The 26,734-nt window shown below is 36.4% G+C and overlaps 1 pseudogene across 1 annotated transcript in view; it reads right to left on the reverse strand.

Moving 5' to 3' along the window:
* Positions 1 to 7,924: 7,924 nt before the first annotated feature.
* The window catches only part of LOC309623485 (cytochrome c oxidase subunit 7C, mitochondrial pseudogene), a 37,995-nt pseudogene continuing 19,185 nt past the window's right edge, over positions 7,925 to 26,734 (reverse strand). The window contains exon 2 of the transcript in view: positions 7,925 to 11,024. The product of the transcript in view is annotated as a cytochrome c oxidase subunit 7C, mitochondrial pseudogene (transcript). The remainder of the gene's footprint in view (positions 11,025 to 26,734) is intronic.

Consider the following 26,734-nt stretch of genomic DNA (forward strand, 5'->3'; position numbering starts at 1 on the left):
CCAATAGGTTACATTAGGGTTCATGCTTGGCGTTGTACATTCTATTGGTTTGCACAAACATATAATGACATGTATCCATCCTTAGGTTATCATACAGAATATTTTCACTCCCCTAAAAATCCTCTGTGCTCTACCTATTCATCCCTCCCTCCTCCTAACCCTGGCAACCACTGATATTTTATTGTCTTCATAGTTTTGCCTTTTCAAAATGTCATATGGTTGGAATCATACAATATGTAGCCTTTTCAGATTGGCTTCTTTCACTTGGTAATATGCATTTAAGGTTCCTCCATATCTTTTCATGGCTGGATAGCTCATTTCTTTTTAGTGCTGAATAATATTCCGTCGTCTGGATGTACCACAGTTTATCCATTCACCTACTGAAGAACATCTTAGCTGCTTTCAGTTTTAGAAATTATGAATAAAGGTGCTGTAAACATTCGTGTGCTAGTTTTTATGTGGGCATAAGTTGTCAACTCCTAAGGGTGGATATCAAGGAGTACAATTGCTGGATTACATGGGTAGGAGTATGTTTAGTTTCATAAGAAACAGCCAAACTGTCTTCCACAGTAACTGTACCATTTTTATATTTACATTTTCATAAGCATTTAATTAATTAATTTGATTATCACAATAAGTTTAGTGCACATTCATCATCTCATATTGATACAACATTAAAGAAGAAAAAAAGTTTTCATTGTGATAACTCTCAGGATTTGCTCTCTTAACAACTTTCATATGTAACATACAGCAGTGTCAATTATATTTACCATGTTGTATGTTACATTCCTAGTACTTACTTATCTTATAACTGGAAGTTTGTACCTTTTGACTGCCCTCATCCAGTTCCCCCTCCCCACTCTCATATGCATGTCAGAATACCTTATGCAATTCCTTGAAAAATCTTGTTGGTATTAGAATTGTGATTGCATTGGATTTATAGATTATTGGGGAGAGAATTGATAAGTTTATTATAAATCTTCCCAGTCTTGAAAATGGTTTACCTCTCCAGTTAGGTCATGTTTTAATTATCCTTTAATTAAGTCTTATAGTTGTACTATTGCTTGCACATTTGTTATTAGGTATATTCCAAGATACATTATGGTACTGATATCTTTCTTTTTTTTTGTTTTGTTTTGTTTAATTAATTAATTAATTAATTTTTGGCTGCACTGGGTCTCCATTGCTGTGCGTGGGCTTTTCTCTAGTTTTGGTGAGCAGGGGCTACTCTTCATTGCGGTGCACGGGCTTCTCACTGCGGTGTCTTCTCTTCTTTCAGAGCACGGGCTCTAGGATCGCGGGCTTCAGTAGTTGCAGCACGTGGGCTCAGTAGTTGTGGCTCACGGGCTCTAGAGCGCAGGCTCAGTAGTTGCGGTGCACGGGCTTAGTTGCTCCGCGGCATGTGGGATCTTCCTGGACCAGGGCTCGAACCCGTGTCCCCTGCCTTGGCAGGTGGATTCTTAACCACTGCTCCACCAGGGAAGCTCCTGATATCTTTCTTTTTCTACTATATATTATAATTGGTTAGTGTTAGTATACAGGAGCTATTGATTTTTTGTCGTATAAAAGTTTGACTTTCTTGTAGTCAAATTTATGTTTTTGTTTTTAATTGCTTCTGGATTTTGAAACATAGTAAGGAAAGTTTTCCCCACTTTTTCCAATCATGCTGGATATTCACCCATGTTTTTTTTCTAATACTTGTATGGTTTCATTTTTAACTTTTAGAACTCTGATTTGTTTGGAATTTATCCTGGGGTTTAGTGTAAGGAACTGATCAAGTTTTATCTTCTCTATGACAATCTAGTGTACCAACACTAATTTTCCTTAAAGCCCATCTTTTCCCTGCTGATTTGAGATAGTGCATTATTGTAAACTAAATTTTCATATTTCTGGATTTTCTCTTTTGTTCCATTGGCCTGTGTGTCTAGTCATGCATAGTATCATGCTGTTTTAATCATAGAGGCTTTATCTCGAGTTTTCATATCTGGTAGGTGTGTGTGAGATTTATTTTAGCACTCACTGGGTCTTTTCTTCCTGCAGATGCATATATTGATATTGATACGTCTTTAGTTGTGGACCATGTTTAATGTTTGTTTTTCTTCCCTCTACTTTCCCCTCACTAATTTTCTTATGTAGTTTCTATCTTTCTATTCCTTGGTGCCCTGTTCTAAAAGCGTTTCTGGCCTCTGATTCCTTCTTTAGATGTATCCATCCTGCAACTCAGCCCTTTTATTGAGTTTTTTAAATCTCAAAGGTTTAATTTTTATTGAGTGGTGATTTTTCATAGCCTATTCTTTTTAGTTAATGGATGTATTATCCTCATATTTTTCTAAGTATGTAAATATAATATTCTTATGATAAAAAATCCTGTCCTAATTGCTCTCCTAACTCTATTTCCTTGGACTTAGCTCTCCTGTTTGCCAAGTTTCCCTCTTTCAGGTTGTTGGTGTTTGGTGATCCATCACTGTGCACTTATCTTTAGCTGAGCGACCCTTAGTGTCTGCCTGTTCTGTGCACAGTGCGTTTGTCAGGATGGGTAGGAACCACTATTGCTGCTTTCCTGAGAAGGACATCTTGGGGGCTGATCTTCTGGGCATGAGTGAGCCTTGTCCCCCTTTCCACTAGCATTGTTCCCTTCTATTTGGGATAGTACCTATCTCTCTTACCTAAGCATCCACAACCACTGCTCCTCCCTTGAGGCAGATACCTTCCTGATGATGCTTGGCACATTGCAGGTGGTGGTGGGAATGAGCAGGGTTACATCTGTGTTCGTGTTACCAGGTCTCTGTTAGTCACCATGGACCCAGGCCTTCTCTGGCCCTGAGTTTCCACCATGAGCACGAAACTTTTTTTTTCCCCACTCTTTCTTTTCCTTCTTCTTCTTCTTCTTTTTGCTAAGTGAATCTTTTTTGTTCTGTATCCTGGCCAGTGACATCCCTTTGCAGTTTTCAGCTTTCTCTCTCTTTTTTGCCTTTCATGGATTCCTCACATTTTGTGGTCAACTAGAGTTTCCTTTCTTGTTTTAAACATAAGTACAATATATATTTATTATTAACGATTTTGCCAACACTTTTATGGATTTGTTGCCAAAGGAGAAGACTGTGGCCTTGATTTAGCTTACCATCTTGAAAGTGACACTTTATTGTTTTTTTCTCTTTTCTTTCCTTTTTGGAATTTTGAAATGAAGTTTTGTTTATTAAAAAAATCAGAAAATTATACCCACCATCCAGAGCCATATTTATATTAAGAATAGATGATTACAGTTTACAGTTTATACTTGTATATTTACACTTTAAATAATAAGTATAGCAATGAATTAATTTTAAAAAATAGGACATAGAGTAAAGGATAAATGTTGCAATTCTTTCAAGATTCTTAAATTATTTACAGTCTGGGTCTAACTTTAAAAATGTGTTCATTATATAGGGAAGTGTATAGCAAACTCTGATGTGCCCACCTATTATCCACCATCTGCTCTGTCACATGTCAGTATCCTGCCATATTTTCTTTAGATTAAAAAATAATAGGATATTACAAATACAGTTAAAGTCTCTTACATGCCCTTCCCTTATCCTATTCTCTTCACTCCCACTCCTGAGCTAACCCCTGATAGGGATTCTTTTGGTTGTCTTTATTATGTTTTTGTACGATCATTACATATGAATGTCACAATAGGCAATGTATAGTATATTTTCAATGTTTTAAAAACTTTATATAAATGACATCATATTGTACACATCTTTAAGTAAGTTGATTTTTAAACTCAACCTTATGTTTTTGAGATTTATCCATGTTAATACATGTAGCTCTAATTCATTCATTTAACATTTCCTTTCTGTGATTAGACGATGATTTTTTAAAAAATAAATTTGTTTATTTTTATTTTGGGCTGTGTTGGGTCTTTGTTGCTGCGCGTGGGCTTTCTTTAGTTGCAGTGAGCGGGGGCTACTCTTTGTTGTGGTGTGCAGGCTGCTCACTGCAGTGGCTTCTCTTGTTGCAGAGCAGAGTCTCTAGGCATGCCGGCTTCAGTAGTTGTGGCACGTGAGCTCAGTAGTTGTGGCTCACGGACTCTAGAGTGCAGGCTCAGTAGTTGTGGCGCACGGGCTTAGTTGCTCCACGGCATGTGAGATCTTCCTGGACCAGGGCTCGAACCTGTGTCCCCTGCATTGGCAGACGGATTCTTAACCACTGTGCCACCAGGGAAGTCCTAGACCACAATTTTTTATCTTTTTTTTTGCCAATGGTCATTTAGGTTGTTTCCAATTTTTCTTTATTACAAACAGTGGTACCGTGAACATTCTTTAAATGTTACTTCGTGCATATGTGCTAGACTCTCTAGGGTATATACTTAGAAATGTAACTGCTGGATTACAGGATATACACATCTTTAGCTTAATCAGATTTTGCCAAATTGCTCTCCAGAGTGGTGGTGCCAATTTGTACTTCCTCTAGAAGTGTATAAAGACCCTGTTTCCCCAGGAACTCATCAGAACTGGGTGCTATTGGACTTGTTAATTACTGCCACTATTATGAGGGTGAAATTGTACTGCAATGTAAATTTAAAGAGCATTTTCCTAGTTATTAATGAAACTGAGTAACCTTTCATTTTATTGTTGCCCATCAGGCTTCACTTCTGTGATATGTGTGTTTATCCATCCTATATATAATAGTTTGCATCTGCTCATCTCAAACTCACAATCCATCCCTCCCCTGCCCCCCTCCCCCTTGGCAACCACAAGTCTGTTCTCTATGTCTGTGAGTCCATTTCTGTTTCATAGATATGTTCATTTGTGTTGTATTTTAGATTCTTCACATAAGTGATATCATATGGTACTTATTTTTCTCTATCTGACTTACTTCACTTAGTATGATAATCTCTAGGTCCATCCATGTTGCTGCAAATGGCATTATTTCATTCTTCTTTATGGCTGAGTAGTATTCCATTGTCTATATGTACCACATCTTCTTTATCCATTCATCTGTCGATGGACATTTAGGTCGTTTCCATGTCTTAGCTATTGTGAATAGCGCTGCTATGAACATAGGGGCGCATGTATCTTTTTGAGTTAGAGTTTTGTCTGGATATATGCCCAGGAGTGGGATTGCTGGATCATATGGCAACTCTATTTTTAGTTTTTTGAGGAACCTCCATGCTGTTTTCCATAGTGGCTGCACCAATTTACATTCCCACTAACAATGTAGGGGGGTTCCCTTTTTTTCACCCTCTCTAGCATTTGTTATTTGTAGATTTTTTAAATGATGGCCATTCTGACTGGTGTGAGGTAGTACCTTACTGTAGTTTTGATTTGCATTTCTCTTAGTGACGCTGAGCGTGTTTTCATGTGCCTATTGGCCATCTGTATTTCTTCTTTGGAGAAATGTCTATTTTGGTCTTCTGCCCATTTTTCAATTGGGTTGTTTCTGTTTTTGTTGTTGAGTTGTATGAGCTGTTTGTATATCTTGGAAATTTGTCCAGATATTTTATGTTTTCTTCTAAAGGTTTTATAGTTTTGCTCTAAATTTATCTTATCTCAATATGGATAGTTAATTATCTTAGAACCACTGATTGAATTGCATATATTTTCTCCCTGATTTTTAAAAATGCTGCTTCTTGTGCTGTGTATCTGGCTCATCTATCTTTCTGTCTGTCTGTCTGTCTATCTATCTACCTATCTATCTATCTAATCTGTTTCTGACCTTTCTACTCAGTTCCGTTGGTGTATTTACTCATTCCTGCATCAATACGACTATATTTTAATGGTTATAGCTTTGTAAGAAATCTTATCTACCATTCCCTACCCCCTAGATTGTCTTGGCTATTCTTGGTCTTATTTGAATTTGATTAGATTTGATTGGAAGTACATAAAATTTATAGTTAACTTGGGGGAGAACGTCTACTTTTAGGATATTGGGCCTTCCCAGTCATGAACATATATCATCATTTGTATCAGTCTTTTAAATGTCTTTTATAAACATATAATTTTCTCTATAAAACACTTGCATATACTTTGGTTAGATTTATCCTTTGGTACCTTGTATTTTTTGTGCTATTATATATTATGCATCATTTAAAACATTTCAACATTTGACATTTTCAAATTGTTTGTATAAAATCACAAGTGACTTTTCTGTATCTCTTGTCAAAGTTGCCAAACTCTTTACTTGTTCTTAATAGTATGTCTTTAGAAACTCTTTGATTTCCCACATATTTATATACACCATAAATAAAAACTTTTTTGTTTTTCCTTTTCAATCTTATGTATGTCTGCCATCAACCCACCCACCCATATCTATCTATCAGTCCCTCCTTCTGTCCATCCATCTTATTACCTATACCTGCTAGAGTCTCTGGCACCATACTGAAAGGAGGGGAGACAGTGAACATTCTTTGTTTTCTTTTATTGAAGTTACAACATTGTGTTAGTTTCAGGTGTACAGCAAAGCGATTCAGTTACATAAATATGTATATATAGTCAGATTATTATCCATTATAGTTTATTGTAAGATATTGAATATTGTTCCCTATGTTATATAGTAAATCCATGTTGCTTATCTATTTTATGTATAGTAGTTTGTATCTATTAATTCCATACTCCTAATTTATCCCCCCCTTCCCCTTTGGTAACCATAACTTTGTTTTCTATGTCTGTGAGTCTGTTTCTGTTATGTACATAGATTCATTTGTATTATTTTTTAGATTCTACATATAAGTGATATCATATAATATTTGTCTTTCTATGGCTTCACTTAGTATGATAATCTCTAGGTTCATCCATGTTGCTGCAAATGGCAATGTTTCATTCTTTTTTATGGCTGAGTAATATTCCATTGTGTGTGATATATATATATATATATATATATATATATATATATATATGTATATATATACCACATATTCTTAAACCAGTCATATATTCGATGGACACTTGTGTTGCTTCCATGTCTTGGCTGATGTAAATAGTGCTGCTATGAACATTGGGGTGCATGTATCTTTTCAAATTAGAGTTTTCATCTTTTCCAGATGTATGCCCGGGAGTGGCATTGCTGGATCATATGGTGGCTCTATTTTTAGTTTTTTAAGGAATCTCCATGAGACATTGAACCTTCTTGATTTGTTGCTGACTCTAAAGAGAATGAGTTTCACATGTCACCTAAAATATAATGTGGGATTTAGTTACCTCTATTAGTTAAGATAATATTAGATGCTGTAACAGACCTCAAAATCTCAGTGTCTGCAGGAAAAAGTGAGTTTATTTTTTGCTCAGTTAACTTTCATGTCATGTATTTCTGGTGGGTGGACAGTTATCTAAATGATCACACAAGGGTCCCAAGTTCTCTCCAAAATGTGGCTTCTAAGGCCACCATGGAAGCAGAAGGAATATGGAAGGGTCATACATAGGAGAATTTTACGGATCAGGCCTGGAAGTGGTGTGCACCACTTATGCCTACTTTCCAGTGGCCAGAGCTCAGTCATATGGCCACACGTAACTGTGATGGAGGCTGGATTCTGTAGTGGACCGGTGTGCCTGGAAGGAAGAAGGAATGAGGTTTGTGAACAGCTAGGTAGTTTTTGCCGCAGCCTGCCCTTCCATGTACAAAAGATCTATTTCAATCTTTGTCACACATGTAACATGGTGCCCTCTCCCCAAGGGATACAAGCCAGGGCACATCTAGTTGCTCCTTCTAGATCAAATACCAGGAGCTCTCTGGGAGATGCGCAGGCTCTCCTTTAGGTCCTGATATAGTTTCATGTCATCCGATGAGCTGTGAACTCATAAGACAAGTCCCGGCCCTCCCCTTGCCTAAGCAAATGACCGGTGGTGAAGCAAGTGCAGGAAGGAGTCCTACATGAATTTCTCTTCAGAAAAGGAAAGATGACTACACACACAGCATTTCCTGGTCAGCAGTAATGATGAAATGCTGCCAGGCAGGCTCCAGGAGGTCCCCCTGTCCACTCGGTTTCAAGTGCCAGTAATTGTACCCATTGGGCATTACTAGCAATAATTCTCAAAACTAATTTATTTCCCAAGGGAGTTCCCTTCTATTACTAATTAGTTAAGAGGTTTTCTTTTTAAAATCATAAATGGTGTTTAATTGTATCAGGTGCTTTTTCTGTATCTTATTGAGGGGATCACAGATTTTTCTTCCTTAATATGTTAATGTAGTGAATTACACTAGTACCTTAGAATTTATCAATGCTTGTATTACTGGGATATGCTCTTCTTGGTCATGAGGTATTATCTTCTAAAAATCTGATTTGCTAGAGTTTTATTTGGAATTTTTCTATCATTGTTCGTAAGTGAGATCGGCCCATAATTTTCATTTCTTTTACTGTTCTTGTCTGGCATTTGTTTTAAGAATTTCCCAGCATCATAAAATGAATTGAGGAGCTTTTCCTTCTTTCTATTTTCTGAAACATTTTGTGTAAGATAGAGATGCCTCTTAAAGTGTCTGGGCCTGGTGATTTGGTTTTGTTTTTGTGAGTTGATTAACTATTGATTTGCTTTCTTTTATAAGCTTATTCAAGTTTTCCATTTCTTCTTGAGTTCATTTTGGCAAACCATTTTTCTAAGAAATGGTCCATTTCATTTACGTTTTCATATAGATTGCATAAAGTTGTTTGTAGTAATCCGTTATGTTTAAAAACATCTCTGCTAAATCTATGAAAACTATGTCTTCTTTTTTGTTCCTAATGTTGTTTATACTCTCTTTCCTGATCAGTCTTGCTGTGGGTTTGCTATTTTATTAGTTTTTGCAAAGAATCAGCTTTTGGTTTTATTAATCCTTGTTGTCATTTGTTTTCTATTTTAAAAATGTCTGCTCTTACTTTTTTATGCTCTCAATTTTCTTCAGGTTTATTCTGCTGTTCTTTTTGTAATTTCTTGAGCTGAATTCTCAGATCTCTGCTGTCTAAACTTTTTATTCTTTTCTAATATAGACATTTTTTTCTAATGCACATATTTCCCTCCATCTGTGGTTGTACGTGCATCATACAAGTTCTGATATATATCTCTAATAAATATCAGATAATATATATAGATGTATCTCTAATCACTTAATTTGTAATAGTTTCTAATGTCCATTATAATTTCTTCTTTGACTTATGAATTATTAACAATTACACATTTAGGTCTCCAAATGTACAGAGATTCTTTGGTCATCTTTTCTGTTATTGATTTCTGTTTTACTGAATTATGATTAGAGAACATGTTTTATGATTTTGATTATGTGGTATTGAAAAAGTTTTTTTGTGGCATTGTGCCTGGTACATGGTTTTTTGTGTGAGTTTGAAAATATTTTGTTTTCTCTAATTGCAAGGTTCTACATACATCTCTCAATCAAGCTTATTTGTTGTGTGGTTCAAATATTCTATCCCTATCACTTTTTATTTGCTCAAGACAATTATTGAGAGAACTATGTTAAAATCTCCTGGCATGATGGTAGATTTTTGGTTCCTCCCTGTAACACTATCAAATTTGCTTTATATACTTTGAGGCTATGGTTTTATAATTTGTTTTATCTGCCTGGTGAATGGCAACTTTTATCATGTAATAACTCTCTTTAACCTTGTTCTTCACTCTAAAGTCTATTGTGAGGTATTAATATGACCAGAACAGTTAAAAATTATTTTATTTTATATTGGAGTATAGCTTTTTTTTCCAGCACTTAAACTATTTTTATATAGCTCAGCGAATGTAAAAATAGGAAGGAGGCTCTATTCCCACTTCCTCCAAGAAAATCCAGAATGTTACATTTGTATTTGAGCAAAGATTCGAACCAAGAATTCAAAATCATTTTATGAACCCTAAACTCTTACTCTTGCTTCCACTGTTCCCAAAGGTAGAAATTCTTAATGTTATATAGAAAAACTCTCCAATCACAGAATAACATCTGACTCATCAATGGATAATCAAAAAACAACACACAAATACATGGAATGGTTGGACAAAGTCATTTAAACTAAATTGCATCCATATTTAAGTAGTTGCCAGGTGGTTATTGAAGAGCCTAAAGAAAGATAGGTATTCTAGGGACCAAACCGGGATTAAAATATTCAGTAGCGAATTACTTTTCCCCTGCCCTAATATAAAACCCTAGGAACTAAGTCATTACATTTTAAGTGGTAAGCAGCATTTCACTACTCATAATTTTGATTCACGGATACAATTACTAACCAGAGCCATCTCGTAACCCATTTCTACTAGTCAAAGCTGCAGAATAAAATGGGAATATTTCCTATATTGTCTCATATGCGATTACATTCCATTTCAAATATTCTTTCATTCGTTCTAAATAAGACTAATGTTTGTCAGTAGCACATTTATCAAGTGAAAAATTTCAGTTTTAAGGTACAGGTCTAGATGAATAAAATGAAGCTCTTGAACTGAAATCTGCATACACTACTGGTTTTCCTAATGGTTAACTAATTGTCACTCATGGAGAAAAATGAATTTATTCCTTCAAAGTAAAAAATGACTAAAAATGTATCTTATTTCTCCCCTTAAATTAAAAAAACTTACAGGACAAAGTTTGCATTTCTCTTTCACAGTGAATTACTGACAAATTCCTGAACCAGCAAACAAAAATTAAAATTCAGAATTTAAGACCAAGAAACAAGCTAAATCATGTAATATTTAATTAAGAAACTAATAATGGAATATTGCCCAAATAAAAAGTAAGCACAAGCTCAATTAACATGTTCCATATTTCAGAGAAGAAGCATTAAGGGTTTATGCCATAAGTTTATTTACAAACATATCTAGGATGCTGAGTTCAAGAGTTTGATCCTTTTTTCAAAGAGACTGCCCCTCTTAAAATGCTGCTCTACATATCTGTCTCATGGATTATTTTTTAAGCAGTTGCTGTCTAACTCTGAAGAAAGACACAGCAAATCCAGACCCAAAGTACAAACTCATAATAGCTAGTAACTGCTACTTCTTTTCCACTGAAAATGGTAAATTCTTCCCTGGACCCTCCTCATAGTGGCTCCTACGGACCACAGAGGTTGTGAACCTCTGGATGCTCTATCCCAACATAGTGCTGTGGGAAGCTCTGCAAAAGGCTCAGAGACTGAAGGTGAAAGAAATGGTGGCGGCACACCAAGCTGTATTGGAGCATAGTTGAGTAGCAATGTTGTGTTAGTTTCAGGTGTACAGCAAAGTGATTCAGTTATATATATACTTGTATCTATTCTTTTTCAAATTATTTTCCCGTTTAGGTTATTACGGAGTATTGAGCAGAGTTCCCTGTGCTATACAGTAGGTCCTTGGTTATCTATTTTATGTTTTTTTTTTCCAAATTTTATTTTATTTATTTATTTTAAACATCTTTATTGGAGTATAATTGCTTTACAATGTTGTGTTAGGTTATCTATTTTAAATAGAGCAGTGTGTACATGTCAATCCCAAACTCCCAATTTATCCCACCCCCTCCCCCCTCTACCCAGGTAAGCATAAGTTCATTCTCTAAGTCAGTGAGTCTGTTTCTATTTTGTAAATAAGTTTATTTGTATCATTTTTTTTAGATTCCACATATAAATGATATCATATGATATTTGTGTTTCTCTGTCTGACTTAATTACTTAGTATGATAATCTCCAGGTCCATCCATGTTGCAGCAAATGGCATTATTTCATTCTTTTAAATGTCTGAGTAATATTCCATTGTATGTATGTACCACATCTTCTTTATCCATTCCTCTGTCGATAGCCATTTAGCTTGTTTCCATGTCTTGGCTATTGGAAACAGCGCTGCAATGAACACTGGGGTGCATGTATCTTTTTGAATTATGGTTTTCTCAGGGTATATGCCCAGGAGTGGAATTACTGTATCGTATGGTATCTCTATTTTTAGTTTTTTAAGGCACCTCCATAGTAGTAATATCAATTTACATTACCACCAACAGTGAAGGAGGGTTCCCTTTGATCCACACCTTCTCCAGCATTTATTGTTTGTAGACTTTTTGATGATGGCAACTCTGATCAGTGTGAGGTGATATCTCATTGTAGTTTTGATATGCATTTCTCTGATAATTAGTGATGTTAAGCATCTTTTCATGTGCCTCTTGGATATCTGTATGTCTTCTTTGGAGGAATGTCTATTTAGGTCTTCTGCCCATTTTTTTGATTGGGTTGTTTGTTTGTTTTGGGATTGAGCTGCATGAACTGTTTGTAAATTTTGGAGGTTAATCTCTTGTCAGTTCCATCGTTTGCAAACATTTTATCCCATTCTATGGCTTGTCTTTTCATTTTGTATATGATTTCCTTTGCTGTGCAAAAGCTTTTGAGTTTAATTAGGTCCCATTTGTTATTTTTGTCTTTATTTCCGTTACTCTAGGAGGTAGGTCAAAAAAGATCTTGCTGAGATTTATGTCAGAGAGTATTCTGCCTATGTTTTCCTCTAAGGGTTTTATAGTATCCAGTCTTAAATTTAGGTCTTTGATCCATTTTGAGTTTATTTTTTTGTATGGTGTTAGGGAGTGTTCTGATTTCATTCTTTTACATGTAGCTGTCTAGTTTTCCCAGGACCATTTACTGGAGAGACTGTCTTTTCTCCATTGTATACTCTTGCCTCCTTTGTTATACATTAGGTGACCATAGGTGCGTGAGTTTATCTCTGGACTTTCTATCCTGTTCCATTGAGCTATATTTCTGTTTTTGTGCCAGTACCATACTTTTTTGATGACTGTAGCTTTGTAGTATAGTCTGAAGTCAGGGAGCCTGATCCCTCCAGCTCCGATTTTCTTTCTCAAGAGTGCTTTGGCTATTCGGGGTCTTTTGTGTCTCTATACAAATTAAAATTTTTTTTGTTCTAGTTCTGTGAAAAATGCCATTGGTAATTTGATAGGAATTGCATTGAATTTGTAGATTGCCTTGGGTAGTATAGTCATTTTCACAACATTGATTCTTCCAGTCCAAGAACATGGTATATGTTTCCATCTGCCTGTATCATCTTTGATTTCTTTCATCAGCATCTTATAGTTTTCAGAGTAGAGATCTTTTGCCTCCTTAAGTAGGTTTATTCCTAGGTATTTTTATTCTTTTTGATGTGATGGTAAATGGGATTGTTTCTTTAATTTCTCTTTCTGATCTTTCATTGTTAGTGTATAGAAATGCAACAGATTTCTGTGTATTAATTTTGTATCCTGCCACTTTATCAAATTCATTGATGAGCTCTAGTAGTACCTTTAGGATTTTCTATGTATAGTATCATATCATCTGCACTTACAACTTTACTTCTTCTTTTCCAATTTGGATTCCTTTCATTTTTTTCCCCCTCTCTAATTTCCATGGCTAGGACTTCCAAAACTATGTTGAATAAAAGTGGTGAGAGTGGACATCCTCATCTTGTTCCTGATCTTAGATGGAATGCTTTCAGTTTTTCACCATTGAGTATGATGTTAGCTGTGAGTTTGTCATAAAAGGCCTTTATTATGTTGAGGTAGATTCTCTCTATGCCTACTTTCTGGAGAGTTTTTATCATAAATTGTGTTGAGTTTTTTTGAAAGCTTTTTCTGCATCTATTGAGATGATCATAGGTTTTTATTCTTCAATTGGTTGATGTGGTGTATCACACTGATTGATTTGCAGATACTGAAAACTCCTTGCAACCCTGGGATAAATCCCACTTGATCATGGTGTTGATCCTTTGAATGTATTGTTGGATTTGGATATTTTGCAGGTGTTTGTTGGGGATTTTTGTGTCTATCTTCATCAGTGATACTGGCCTGTAATTTTCTTTTTTTGTGGTATCTTTGTCTATTTTTTTTTTTTTATCAAGGTGAGGGTAGTCTCATAGAATGAGTTTGGGGGTGTTCCTTCCTCTGCATTTTTTTGGGAATAATTTCAGAAGGATAGGTGTTAACTCTTCTCTAAATGTTTGATAGAATTCACCTGTGAAGCCATCTGGTCTTGGACTTTGTTGCAAATTTTAAAATCACAGGTTCAATTTCAGTACTTGTGATTGGTCTGTTCATATTTTCTATTTCTGCTTGGTTTAGTCTTGGGAGACTGTACCTTTCTAAGAATTTGTCTATTTCTTGTAGGTTGTCCATTTTATTGAAATATAATTGCTTATACTAGTCTCTTACGATCTTTTGTATTTCTGTGGTGTCCATTGTAATGTCTCCTTTTTCATTTCTAATTTTATTGTTTTGAGACCTCTCCCTTTTTTTCTTGATGAGTCTGGCTAAAGGTTTATCAATTTTGTTTATTTTTTCAAAGAACCAGCTTTCAGTTTTATCGATCTTTTCTATTTTTTTCTGTCTCTGTCTCATTTATTTCTGCTCTGATCCTCATGACTTCTTTCCTTCTACTAACCTTGGGTTTTCTTTGTTTTTTCTCTAGTTGCTTTAGGTGTAAGATTAGGTGGTTTATTTGAGATTTTTCTTGTTTCCTGAGGTAAGATTATATTGCTATAAACTTCCATCTTAGAACTGCTTTTGCTGCATCCCATAAATTTGGGATAAATTTGGTTCATTGTGCTTTCATTTTCATTTTTCTCTAGGTATTTTCCTGATGTCCTCTTTGATTTCTTCAGTGATCCATTGGTTGTTTAGTAGCATATTGTTTAGCCTCCAAGTGTTTGTGTTTTTCACAGTTTTTTTCTTGTAGTTGATTTCTAATCTCATAGCATTGTGGTTGGAAAAGATGCTTGATATGATTTCAGTTTTCTTAAATTTACCAAGTCTTGCTTTATGGCCCAACATGTGATCAGTCCTGGAGAATGTTCCATGTGCACTTGAGAAGAATATGTATTCTGCTGCTTTTGGATGGAATGCTCTATAAATATCAATTAAGTCCATCTGGTCTCATGTATCATTTAAGGCCTGTGTTTCCTTCTTGATTTTCTGTCTGGATGGTCTGTCCATTGATGCAAGTGGGGTGTTAAAGTCCCCCACTATTATTGGGTTACTTTCAATTTCTCCTTTTATGGCTGTTAGCTTTTGCCTTATATATTGAGGTGCTCCTATGTTGGGTGCATATATATTTACAGTTGTTTTATCTTCTTGGATTGATCCCTTGATCATAATGTAGTGTCCTTCTTTGTCTCTTGTAACAGTCTTTATTTTAAAGTCTATTTTGTCTGATATGAGTATTGCTAGTCCAGCTGTCTTTTAATTTCCATTAGCATGGAATACCTTTTTCCATCCCCTTACTTTCAGTCTGTATGTGTCCCTAGATCTGAAATGGATCTCTTCTAGGCAGCATATATACGCGTCTGGTTTTTGTGTTCTTTCAGCCAGTCTATGTCTTTTGGGTGGAGCATTTAATCCATTCACATTTAAGGTAATTATCGATATTTATGTTCTTACTGCCATTTCCTTAATTGTTTTGGATTTTGTTTGAAGATCTTTTGTGTTCCCTTCTTCTTTTGTTTTCTTTTATTGTGATTTTATGACTATCTTTAGTGTTGTTTTTGGATTGCTTTTTCTGTTTTGTGTGTGTTTCTGTTGTAGATTTTTGGTTTGCAGTTCCCATGAGGTTTTGATATGGCAGTCTATATATAAACAAAATTGTTTAAGTTGCTGGTCTTTTAATTTCAAATGGATTTCCAACCTCCTGCATTTGTACTCACCTCTTCTCATGATTGCTGGTTTTGATATCATATTTATGTGTGGATGATTTCCTATCTTACTGTATTTTTGCCTTTACTGGTGAACTTTCCCATTCCTAATTTTCTTGTTTCTAGTTGTGGCCTTTTCTTTTCCACCTAGAGAAGTTTCTTAAGCGTTTGTTGTAAAGCTGGTTTTGCGGTGCTGAATTCTCTTAGCTTTTGCTTATCTGTAAAGCTTTGGATTTCTCCATTGAATCTGAATCAGAGACTTGCTGGGTAGAGTGTTCTTGGTTGTAGGTTTTTCCCTTTCATCACTTTAAATATGTTGTGCCACTCCCTTCTGCCCATCAGAGTTTCTGGTGAGAAATCAGCTGATAACATTATGGGTGTTCCTTTGTATGTTATTTGTTGTTTTTCTCTCGTTGCTTTTAATATTTTTTCTTTGTCTTTAATTTTTATTAATTTGATTTTTATGCGTTTTGGTGTGTTCCTCCTTGGGTTTATCCTGCCTGGGACTCTCTGCGCTTCCTGGTCTTGGATGACTATTTCCTTTCCCATGTTAGGGAAGTTTTTGGTTACTATCTCTTCAAATATTTTCTCAGGTCCTTTCTCTCTCTCTTCTCCTTCTGGGACCCCTATAATGCAAATGTTGGTGTGTTTAATGTTGTCCCAGAGGTCTCTGAGACTTTCTTCATTTCTTTTCATTCTATTTTCTTTATTCTGTTCTGTGGCAGTGATTTCCACCATTCTGTCTTCCAGCTCACTCATCCGTTTTTCTGCCTTACTTATTCTGCTATTGATTCCTTCTAGTGAATTTTAAAATTTTAATTATTGTATTGTTCATCTCTGTTTGTTTGTTCTTTAGTTCTTCTAAGTCTTTGTTAAACATCTCTTGTATCTTCTCGATCCGTGTCACCATTTTTTACCGAGATCTTGGATCATCTTTACTATCATTACTTTGAATTCTTTTTCAGGTAGGTTGCCTATCTCCACTTCATTTAGTTTTCCTTGTGAGTTTTTATCTTGTTCCTTCGTCTGGGACATATTCCTCTGCCATGTCATATTGTCTAACTTTCTGTGTTTTAGTCTCTGTTCTGTAGGCTGCATAATAGCTCCTCTTTCTGGTGTCTGCCTCCTGGTGGGTGAGGTTGTTCCAGAGGCTTGTGCAGGCTTCCTGGTGGGAGGGACTGGTGTCTGCCCTCTGGTGGGTGGTGCTGGGTCTTGCTCTCTGCTGGGCATGGCCGTGTTAAGGTTTGTGTTTAGAGGTGGTTGTTGGCTCAATATGGCTTTAGGCAGCCTGTCTGCTGATGAGCGGGGCTGTGTTCCTATCCTGCTGGTTGTTTCACCTGAGGCGTTCCAGTACTAGAGCCTGTAGGCTGTTGGGTATGGCCAGGTCTTGATGCCAAAATGGCAACTTCCAGGAGAGTTCACACTGATCAATATTCTCTGGGGCCTCTGCCACCAGTGTCCTTGCCTCCTCAGTGAGCCACAGCTGACTCCTGCCTCCACAGGAGACCCTCCAAGACTCGTAGGTAGGCCCAGCCCAGGGTCCTATGGAGCTACTGCTTTATGCTGGGTCCCAGTGTACTTGAAACCTTGTGTATGTCCTCCAAGCGTGGAGTATCTGTTTCCCCTTGTCCTGTAGAGCTCCTGCACTCCAGCCCTGCTGGCCTTCAAGGGCAAATGCGCTGGGGACTCCTCCTGATGCCAGACCCTCAGGCTGGGTAGCATGACGTGGGGCTCAGGAACCTCACTCTTGTTGGAGAACCTCTCTGATACAGTTATTTTCCAGTTTGTGTTTTGTCCCCCACCCCAGTGGGTATAAGATTTGATTATATCATGAAAGCACCCCTTCTATCATCTTGTTGTGGCTTTTTTGTCTTTGAATGTAAAATATATATATTTTTGGTAGGTTCCAGTCTTTTTTGTCAATGGTTGTTCAGCAGTTGGTTGTGAGTTTGGTGTTTTTGTGAGAGAAGGTGAACGGAAGTCCTTCTACTCCATCTTTTCTGGAATTGAGGGGCTGCTTTTAGTTTGGATGCTTGCTGTCTCTTTCCTCAGCGTGTGCTGGCCCTTATCCCCTTTATATCAGGTGTGCAGGTCAGTGGCCCCTACACACCCCTTGGATGGTGGGGGCAGGGCTTGATGCCTGCTTGCATGTCTCGTATAGGTGACTGCTGTTCGTGCACTCCTGGGGCAGTGGGGGCTGCACTTGGTGCCTGCTTGGGGGTCTCCTAGCTGTGGCTGCTCTCCTCTCACTCCTGGGACAGTGGGAGCAGTGCTTGCGACCTGTCCATGGGTCTCATAGTGGTGGCCTGTGCCCACCTCTGGAGCCCACAATGGTGGCGGCTACTTGCATCCACCCCTGGAGTTTCTGTAGGCAGTGTCCTGTTTTCTGGGAGCACTCATAGGGAAAGGAACCCTTATGGTGGTCCCACCTCTCTCCTTGTGTGCCCCCCAACAAAGGTGCTTGCCTCTCTGGTGGTCCCAGGCTTGTTCTGAATACACCCTCAGTTGCCACAGTCCAACCTCTTCAGGCTGTGTCTGTGCAGCCAACCCCAGTCTTCTCCCTGTGTCTGACCTCTGAAACCTGTGCTTCAGCCCCCAGCCCCCCACCCACACTGACAGACAAGCGTCTCAGTCTGGGGAGCACAGGGCGGTGGTGCTGACCTTCTGTGCACGTTACTGTCCATTTTGCCTTCTGCACACCAGTTGCTGTGCTCTCCTCCAAAGCTCTGAAACTCCCCCTCCATCCAGGCTGACCTCCATGACAGTGAGGAGACTTCCCAGGGTGTGAGAACCTTTCTTCCTTCACAGCTCTCTCCCTGGGGCACAGGCCCCATCTTAATTCCTTTCTTTTTCTTTTTTCCTTTTGTCCTACCTGGTTACATGGGTGTTCTTGCCCTTTTGGGAGTCTGAGGTCTTCTGCCAGTGTTCAGTAGATGTTCTGTGTGAATTGTTCCACTTGTAGATGTATTTTAATGTTTTTGTGGGAGAAGGTGAGCTCCCCATCCTACTGTTTTGCCATCTTGATCCTGTCCTCACTGTTAATTGTTTAAACTATTTGGAAGGGGAAATGGGGAGAGTCCCTCCACTCAGCCCCAGGGCTGTTCTAATGTCAGGGCTCCACTGGTCACTCGGGGCTCGTCCACCTCCTCCTTGGTGTCCTGCCCTCAGCTGACCTGGAAGCAGATGTCTATATTTAAAAATTGAAGTATAGTTAATTTATAATGTTGTGTTAATTTTTGAATCACAGCAAAGTGATTCAGTTATACATATATATTCTTTTTCATATTCTTTTTCATTATGGTTTATTATAGGATATTGAATATAGTTCCCTATTGTTTATCCAGTCTATGTATAACAGTTTGCATCTGCTAATCCCAAACTCCCAATCCATCCCTCCCCTGCCTCCCCACCCCTTGGCAATCACAAGTCTGTTCTCTATGTTAATGACTGTATTTTTATACTAAGTCTTGTTATTTGATAGGGCAAGTCTCCTCAGCTTTTTCTTGAGTTTCTTAGCTATTTGTGGCCTTTCAAACTTCTATAAGTTTTAGAATTAGCTTGCCAAAATCACCTCTTGAATTTATGATTGAGATTGTTATTATTTTGTAAATCAGTTTGGGGAAAATTAACATCATTATATTATTAAATCTTCCAATCCATCAACATGGTATGGTTAAAGACATCTTCCTTTTAATGTCTTTAATGTATACATTTAGAGTTCTCTTCAGAGACAACTTATATACCTTTGCTGATTTTATTCCTCAGTACTCTTTTAATGTTATTGTAAATGGTATCTTTCAAAAGAATAAATTTTATTTTTATTGTTTGTGCTAGTATATAGAAATAGAATTGATTTTGTCATACTATTTTTTAAATCCAGTAACCTTACTCAACTCTCATTAATTTTAATAATGTATCTTGTATGTTCATTTTAATTTTCTACCTACACAATCATATAATCTTGTTTTTTTTGTGTGTGTTTCAATCCCTTATACTTTTTGTTTCAATTTCTTGGTTTATTGATCTGGCTAGGACCACAGTGCACAGGGCTGAATTGAAGTGGCAATAAGTGGTATCTTTGTCTTGTTCCCTATCTGAAAAGGAGCACTTACAATATTTTACCATAAAGAATGTTTGTTGTAGATTTTCATCTCTAATAATCAAGAAAGTTTTCTTCTATTTCTACTTTGCAAAGAGGACACCATGAAAGTGAATGAATCTAGAATTTTTTTTCAATGCTTTTTCTACATCTTTCCTGTGTTTTTCCTCCTTTAATCTGACAACATTGTAAATTACATCAATTATTATTTCCTGATGTTAAATCAAGTTTGCTTTTCTGGGATTAATTCAACTTGGTCATAATGCATTATCGTTTTTCTAAGTTGCTGGATTCAGTTTGCTGATATTTTATTTAGGATTTTGGTGTCTATTTTATGAGTAAAATAGGCTTGTAAGTTTTTCTGTCTTGAATTGATCTTGTTGGGTTTTGTTATAAAAGAGTTATTCTAATATCACAAAATAAATTGGGAATTTTAGTGCTTTCATTCTTTTCTCTGGAAGAGTTTGTGTAAAATTGTTATATCTTGCTTAAGTGGCTGATAGAATTCAGTGGTGACACTGTCTGGCCTGGAGGCTTTAAATTGAAAAAAATTTGAGATAATTGTAGATTCACATACAGTTGTGAGAAACAATACAGAGAGGTCCTATGTACCCTTTACCCAGTTTTCTCCAAAGGTAATATCTTGCAAAACCATAGTATTATCTCACAAACAGGATCTTGACATTGATACAATCAAGACAAAGAACATTTCCATAACCACACGGATTTCCCATGTTGTCTTTCATAGCTACACGCAGTTTCCTCTCACTCTTGTACCATTTCTTAATCCCTGACAACGACTAATGTGTTCTCCATTTCTGTAATTCTGCCATTTCAGGAATGTAATATAAATGGAATCATGTATTCAGTATGCAGCCTTTTGTAATATGCCTTTTCAGTCAGCATAATTCTCTGGAGGTTCATTCAAGGCTGTTTCGTGTGTCAATAGTTTGCTCCTCTTTTTTCTCTGAGTAGTGTTTCATGGTGTGGATGTGCCACAATTTTGTGTAATTATTCACCCACTGAATGAAGAACATCTCAGTTATTTCCAGTTTGGGGCTGTTATGAATAAACCTGTTATGAATATTTGTATGCTGTTTTTTTTTTGTGTGTGTGAAGATAAATCTTCATTTCTGTGGGATAAATGCCCAGGAATGTAATTATTGGGTCATATAGGAGTTGAATGTTGATTTTTTTTTTTTTTAAACCTGCTCAACCGTCTTCCATTTTACATGCCCATCTGCAATGTATGAGTGATCCAGTTTTTCTTCATCTTCAGCAGCATTTGGTGTTGTCACTATTTTTAATTTTAGCTGAGTAATATTTAAGCAGTTCTGATAGTGATAACATAGTGATATTTCACTGTGGTTTCAGTTTGCATGTCCCTAATGGCTAATGATGTTGAACATCTTTATTTTATTATATTTTATCTTAATTAATTAATTTTAATTGACATATAGTTGATTTACAATGTTGTGTTAGTTTCAGGTGTACAGTAAAGTGATTCAGTTACATATGTATGTGTGTGTGTGTATATATATATATATATACACACAAACACACACACACACATTCTTTTTCAGATTCTTTTCCATTATAGATTATTACAAGATATTGAATATAGTTCCCTGTGCCATACAATAGGTCCTTGTTGTTTATCTATTTTATATATAGTAGTGTCTGTCTTTTAATCCCAAACTCCTAATTCATCCCTCCCCCTTTTTACCCTTTGGTAACCATAAGTTTTTGAACATCTTTCCATGTGCTTATTTACTATCTATATAACCTCTTTGGTGAAATGTAGCCTTTAGAATTTTATAATTCATGTCCTTTGCCCATTTTCTAATTGGATTGCTTGCTCTTTTAATGTTGATTTTGAGTGTTCTTTTTAATATGCAAAGTTACTAGTCCTTTGTTGGATAGGTGGTTTGCAAATATTTTATCCTAGTCTATAGCTTATGTTTTCATTCTTTTAACAGGATTTTCACAGAGTAAACATTTAAAATTTTGGTGAACTCTGATTTATCAGATTTCTCTTTATGGATCATGCTTTGGTGTCAAGCCTAAGAACTCTTTGCCTAGCTGTAGGTCCTGAGTATTTTCTACTATTTTTCTCTTCTTGAAGGTTTACAGTTTCATCTTTTACACTTAAGTTCATGATCTATTTTGAGTTAACTGTTTGATAAGATGCGTCATATAGGCTGAGGTTCTTTAGTTTTTTGCCTATGGATGTCTAACTGCTCCAGCAGCATTTTTTGAAAAGGCTCTTTCCTCCATTGAAACGCTTTTACATCTTTGTCAAAAATCAGTGATGAGTGTGTTCCCAATTATATCAGTCAGAGTCCAATCAGGAGACCAAATCTATACCAATTTGAAGAATAGAAATTTTTTTTTTTCACACACACACACACACACTGTATTTTATTTTTCCAAGAGATAAATAGACTGACACCAAGCATTGTACATGGATGACCACAATAAAAGCAACAATGATTGCAATTACCAAACATGAAACACACTCATACTATGTCATAATATTGACATTCAGTCCAGTAATCCTCCACTGTAGCAGCTCCTTTACTTTGCAGTGAAAATTGATTTGTATATTCTTTGCCTCTGAGTCCTTGTGGGATTTTTTTTTTTAATTCAAACAGAAAGTCACAAAAATTATACTCATCCTCATCAGTTCACTCAGTCCCATGTAATTAATTTTTTTTTCATCTTGATCTTTTGTTAGCACTTTTATGAGTTCATCAGTTTTTCATTAGAGTTCTGAAAATGCTTATTCATTCAGTTCAGCAGTACAGTCAGTTACCAGAAACCTGTACTTCTCAGAGTCTTTTCCATGAATTTCTTGAACATGAAACCCTTTTACAGGAAAATATTTGCAGAAGCATCAGAGTACACCCAGAACTGTCTGTAAATGACAAAAGTCTTAAAAATGACCACGGTTAAAGATTTGATGAAAGTTCATAATAATGTAGTTGACAAGAAAATTAGTTATTTCTGAGATATACATTTTAAAGTAATAACTAAGATTATGACTTATAACATTACACCAGAACATATAAGATTTTTAGAAATTTCATGTAATGTCTGAAACATTTATATTAACATATTTCCATACAAATAACCCAATGAAAGTTTAGTATTAGTTGTTTTGTTTGTTTTTTTATACTGCAGGTTCTCATCAGTCATCAATCTTACGCACATCAGTGTATACATGTCAATCCCAATTGCCCAATTCAGCACACCACCATCCCCACCCCACCGCAGTTTTCCCCCCTTGGAGTCCATATGTCTGTTCTCTACATCTGTGTCTCAACTTCTGCCCTGCAAACCGGCTCATCTGTACCATTTTTCTAGGTTCCACATACATGTGTTAATATACGATATTTGTTTTTCTCTTTCTGACTTACTTCACTCTGTATGACAGTCTCTAGATCCATCCACTTCTCAACAAATGACTCAATTTCGTTCCTTTTAATGGCTGAGTAATATTCCATTGTATATATGTACTGCATCTTCTTTATCCATTCGTCTGTTGATGGGCATTTAGGTTGCTTCCATGACCTGGCTATTGTAAATAGTGCTGCAATGAACATTCGGGTGCATGTGTCTTTTTGAATTACAGATTTCTCTGGGTATATGCCCAGTAGTGGGATTGCTGGGTCATATGGTAATTCTATTTTTAGTTTCTTAAGGAACCTCCATACTGTTCTCCATAATGGCTGTATCAATTTACATTCCCACCAACAGTGCAAGAGGGTTCCCTTTTCTCCACACCCTCTCCAGCATTTGTTGTTTGTAGATTTTCTGATGATGCCCATTCTAACTGATGTGAGGTGATACCTCACTGGAGTTTTGATTTGCATTTCTCTAATAATTAGTGATGTTGAGCATCTTTTCATGTGCTTCGTGGCCGTCTGTATGTCTTCTTTTGAGAAATGTCTATTTAGGTCTTCTGCCCATTTTTGGATTGGAGTGTTTGTTTCTTTAATATTGAGCTGCATGAGCTATTTATATATTTTGGAGATTAATCCTTTGTCCGTTGATTCGTTTGCAAATGTTTTCTCCCATTCTGAGGGTTGTCTTTTCATCTTGTTTATGGTTTCCTTTGCTGTGCAAAAGCTTTGAAGTTTCATTAGGTCCCATTTGTTTATTTTTGTTTTTATTTCCATTACTCTAGGAGGTGGATCAAAAAAGATCTTGCTGTGATTTATGTCAAAGAGTGTTCTTCCTATGTTTTCCTCTAAGAGTTTTATAGTGTCCAGTCTTACATTTAGGTCTCGAATCCATTTTGAGTTTATTTTTGTGTATGGTGTTAGGGAGTGTTCTAATTTCATTCTTTTACATGTAGCTGTCCAGTTTTCCCAGCACCACTTATTGAAGAGACTGTCTTTTCTCCATTGTATATCCTTGCCTCCTTTGTCATAGACTAGTTGGCCATAGGTGCGTGGGTTTATCTCTGGGCTTTCTATCTTGTTCCATTGATCTATGTTTTTGTTTTTGTGCCAGTACCATATTGTCTTGATTACTGTAGCTTTGTAGTATAGTCTGAAGTCAGGGAGTCTGATTCCTCCAGCTCCGTTTTTTTCCCTCAAGACTGCTTTGGCTATTCGGGGTCTTCTGTGTCTCCATACAAATTTTAAGATGATTTGTTCTAGCTCCATAAAAAATGCCATTGGTAATTTGATAGGGATTGCATTGAATCTGTAGATTGCTTTGGGTAATATAGTCATTTTCACAATGTTGATTCTTCCAATCCAAGGACGTGGTATACCTCTCCATCTGTTTGTATCATCTTTAATTTCTTTCATCAGTGTCTTATAGTTTTCTGCATACAGGTCTTTTGTCTCCCTAGGTAGGTTTATTCCTAGGTATTTTATTCTTTTTGTTGTAATGGTAAATGGGAGTGTTTCCTTAATTTCTCTTTCAGATTTTTCATCATTAGTGTATAGGGATGCAAGAGATTTCTGTGCATTAATTTTGTATCCTGCAACTTTACCATATTCATTAATTAGCTCTAGCAGTTTTCTGGTGGCAGTTTTAGGATTCTCTATGTACAGTATCATGTCATCTGCAAACAGTGACAGTTTTACTTCTTCTTTTCCAATTTGTATTCTTTTTATTTCTTTTTCTTCTCTGATTGCCATGGCTAGGACTTCCAGAAATATGTTGAATAATAGTGGTGAGAGTGGACATCCTTGTCTCATTCCTGATCTTAGAGGAAATGCTTTCAGTTTTTCACCATTGAGAATGATGTTTGCTGTGGGTTTTTCATATATGGCCTTTATTATGTTGAGGTAGGTTCCCTCTATGCCCACTTTCTGGAGAGTTTTTATCATAAATGGGTGTTGAATTTTGTCAAAACATTTTTCTGCATCTATTGAGAGGATCATATGGTTTTTATTCTTCAGTTTGTTAATATGGTTTATCACATTGGTTGATTTATGTATATTGAAGAATCCTTGCATCCCTGTGATAAATCCCACTTGATCATGGTGTATGATCCTTTTAATGTGTTGTTGGATTCTGTTTGCTAGTATTTTGTTGAGGATTTTTGCATCTATATTCATCAGTGATATTGGTCTGTAATTTTCTTTTTTGGTAGTGCCTTTGTCTGGTTTTGGTATCAGGGTGATGGTGGCCTCATAGAATGAGTTTGGGAGTGTTCCTTCCTCTGCAATTTTTTGGAAGAGTTTGAGAAGGATGGGTGTTAGCTCTTCTCTAAATGTTTGATAGAATTCACCTGTGAAGCCATCTGGTCCTGGACATTTGTTTGTTGGAAGATTTATAATCACAGTTTCAAATTCATTGCTTGTGATTGGTCTGTTCATATTTTCTGTTTCTTCCTGATTCAGTCTTGGAAGGTTATACCTTTCTAAGAATTTGTCCATTTCTTCCAGGTTGTCCATTTTATTGGCATAAAGTTCCTTGTAGTAGTCTCTTAGGATGCTTTGTATTTCTGCAGTGTCTGTTGTAACTTCTCCTTTTTCCTTCCTGATTTTATTGATTTGAGTCCTCTCCCTCTTTTTCTTGATGAGTCTGGCTAATGCTTATCAATTTTGCTTATCTTCTCAAAGAACCAGCTTTTAGTTTTATTGATCTTTACTATTGTTTTCTTTGTTTCTATTTCATTTATTTCCACTCTGATCTTCATGATTTCTTTCCTTCTGCTAATTTTGGGTTTTGTTTGTTCTTCTTTCTCTAGTTTCTTTAGGTGTAAGGTTAGATTGTTTACTTGAGATTTTTCTTGTTCCTTTAGGTAGGCTTGTATAGCTATAAACTTCCCTCTTAGAACTGCTTTTGCTGCATCCCATAGGTTTTGGGTCGTTGTGTTTTCATGGTCATTTGCCTCTAGGTATTTTTTGATTTCCTCTTTGATTTCTTCAGTGATCTCTTGGTTATTTAGTAACGTATTGTTAAGTCTCCATGTGTTTGGTTTTTTTACGTTTTTTCCCCTGTAATTCATTTCTAATCTCATAGCGTTGTGGTCAGAAAAGATGCTTGATATGATTTCAATTTTCTTAAATTTACTGAGGCTTCATTTGTGACCCAAGATGTGATCTATCCTGGAGAATGTTCCATGTGCACTTGAGAAGAACGTGTAATCTGCTGTTTTTGGATGGAATGTCCTATAAATATCAATTAACTCTATCTGGTCTATTGTGTCATTTAAAGCTTCTGTTTCGTTATTTATTTTCATTTTGGATGATCTGTCCATTGGTGTAAGTGAGGTGTTAAAGTCCCCCACTATTATTGTGTTACTGTCAATTTCCTCTTTTATAGCTGTTAGCAGTTGCCTTATGTATTGAGGTGCTCCTATGTTGGGTGCATATATATTTATAATTGTTATATCTTCTTCTTGGATTGATCCCTTGATCATTATGTAGTGTCCTTCCTTGTCTCTTGAAACATTCTTTATTTTAAAGTCTATTTTATCTGATATGAGTATAGCTACTCCAGCTTTCTTTTGATTTCCATTTACATGGAATATCTTTTTCCATCCCCTCCCTTTCAGTCTGTATGTGTCCCTAGGTCTAAAGTGGGTCTCTTGTAGACAGCGTAT

The sequence above is a fragment of the Balaenoptera borealis genome (assembly GCF_965194805.1).
Source record: "Balaenoptera borealis genome assembly, chromosome: 2".
Taxonomy (NCBI): domain Eukaryota; kingdom Metazoa; phylum Chordata; class Mammalia; order Artiodactyla; family Balaenopteridae; genus Balaenoptera; species Balaenoptera borealis.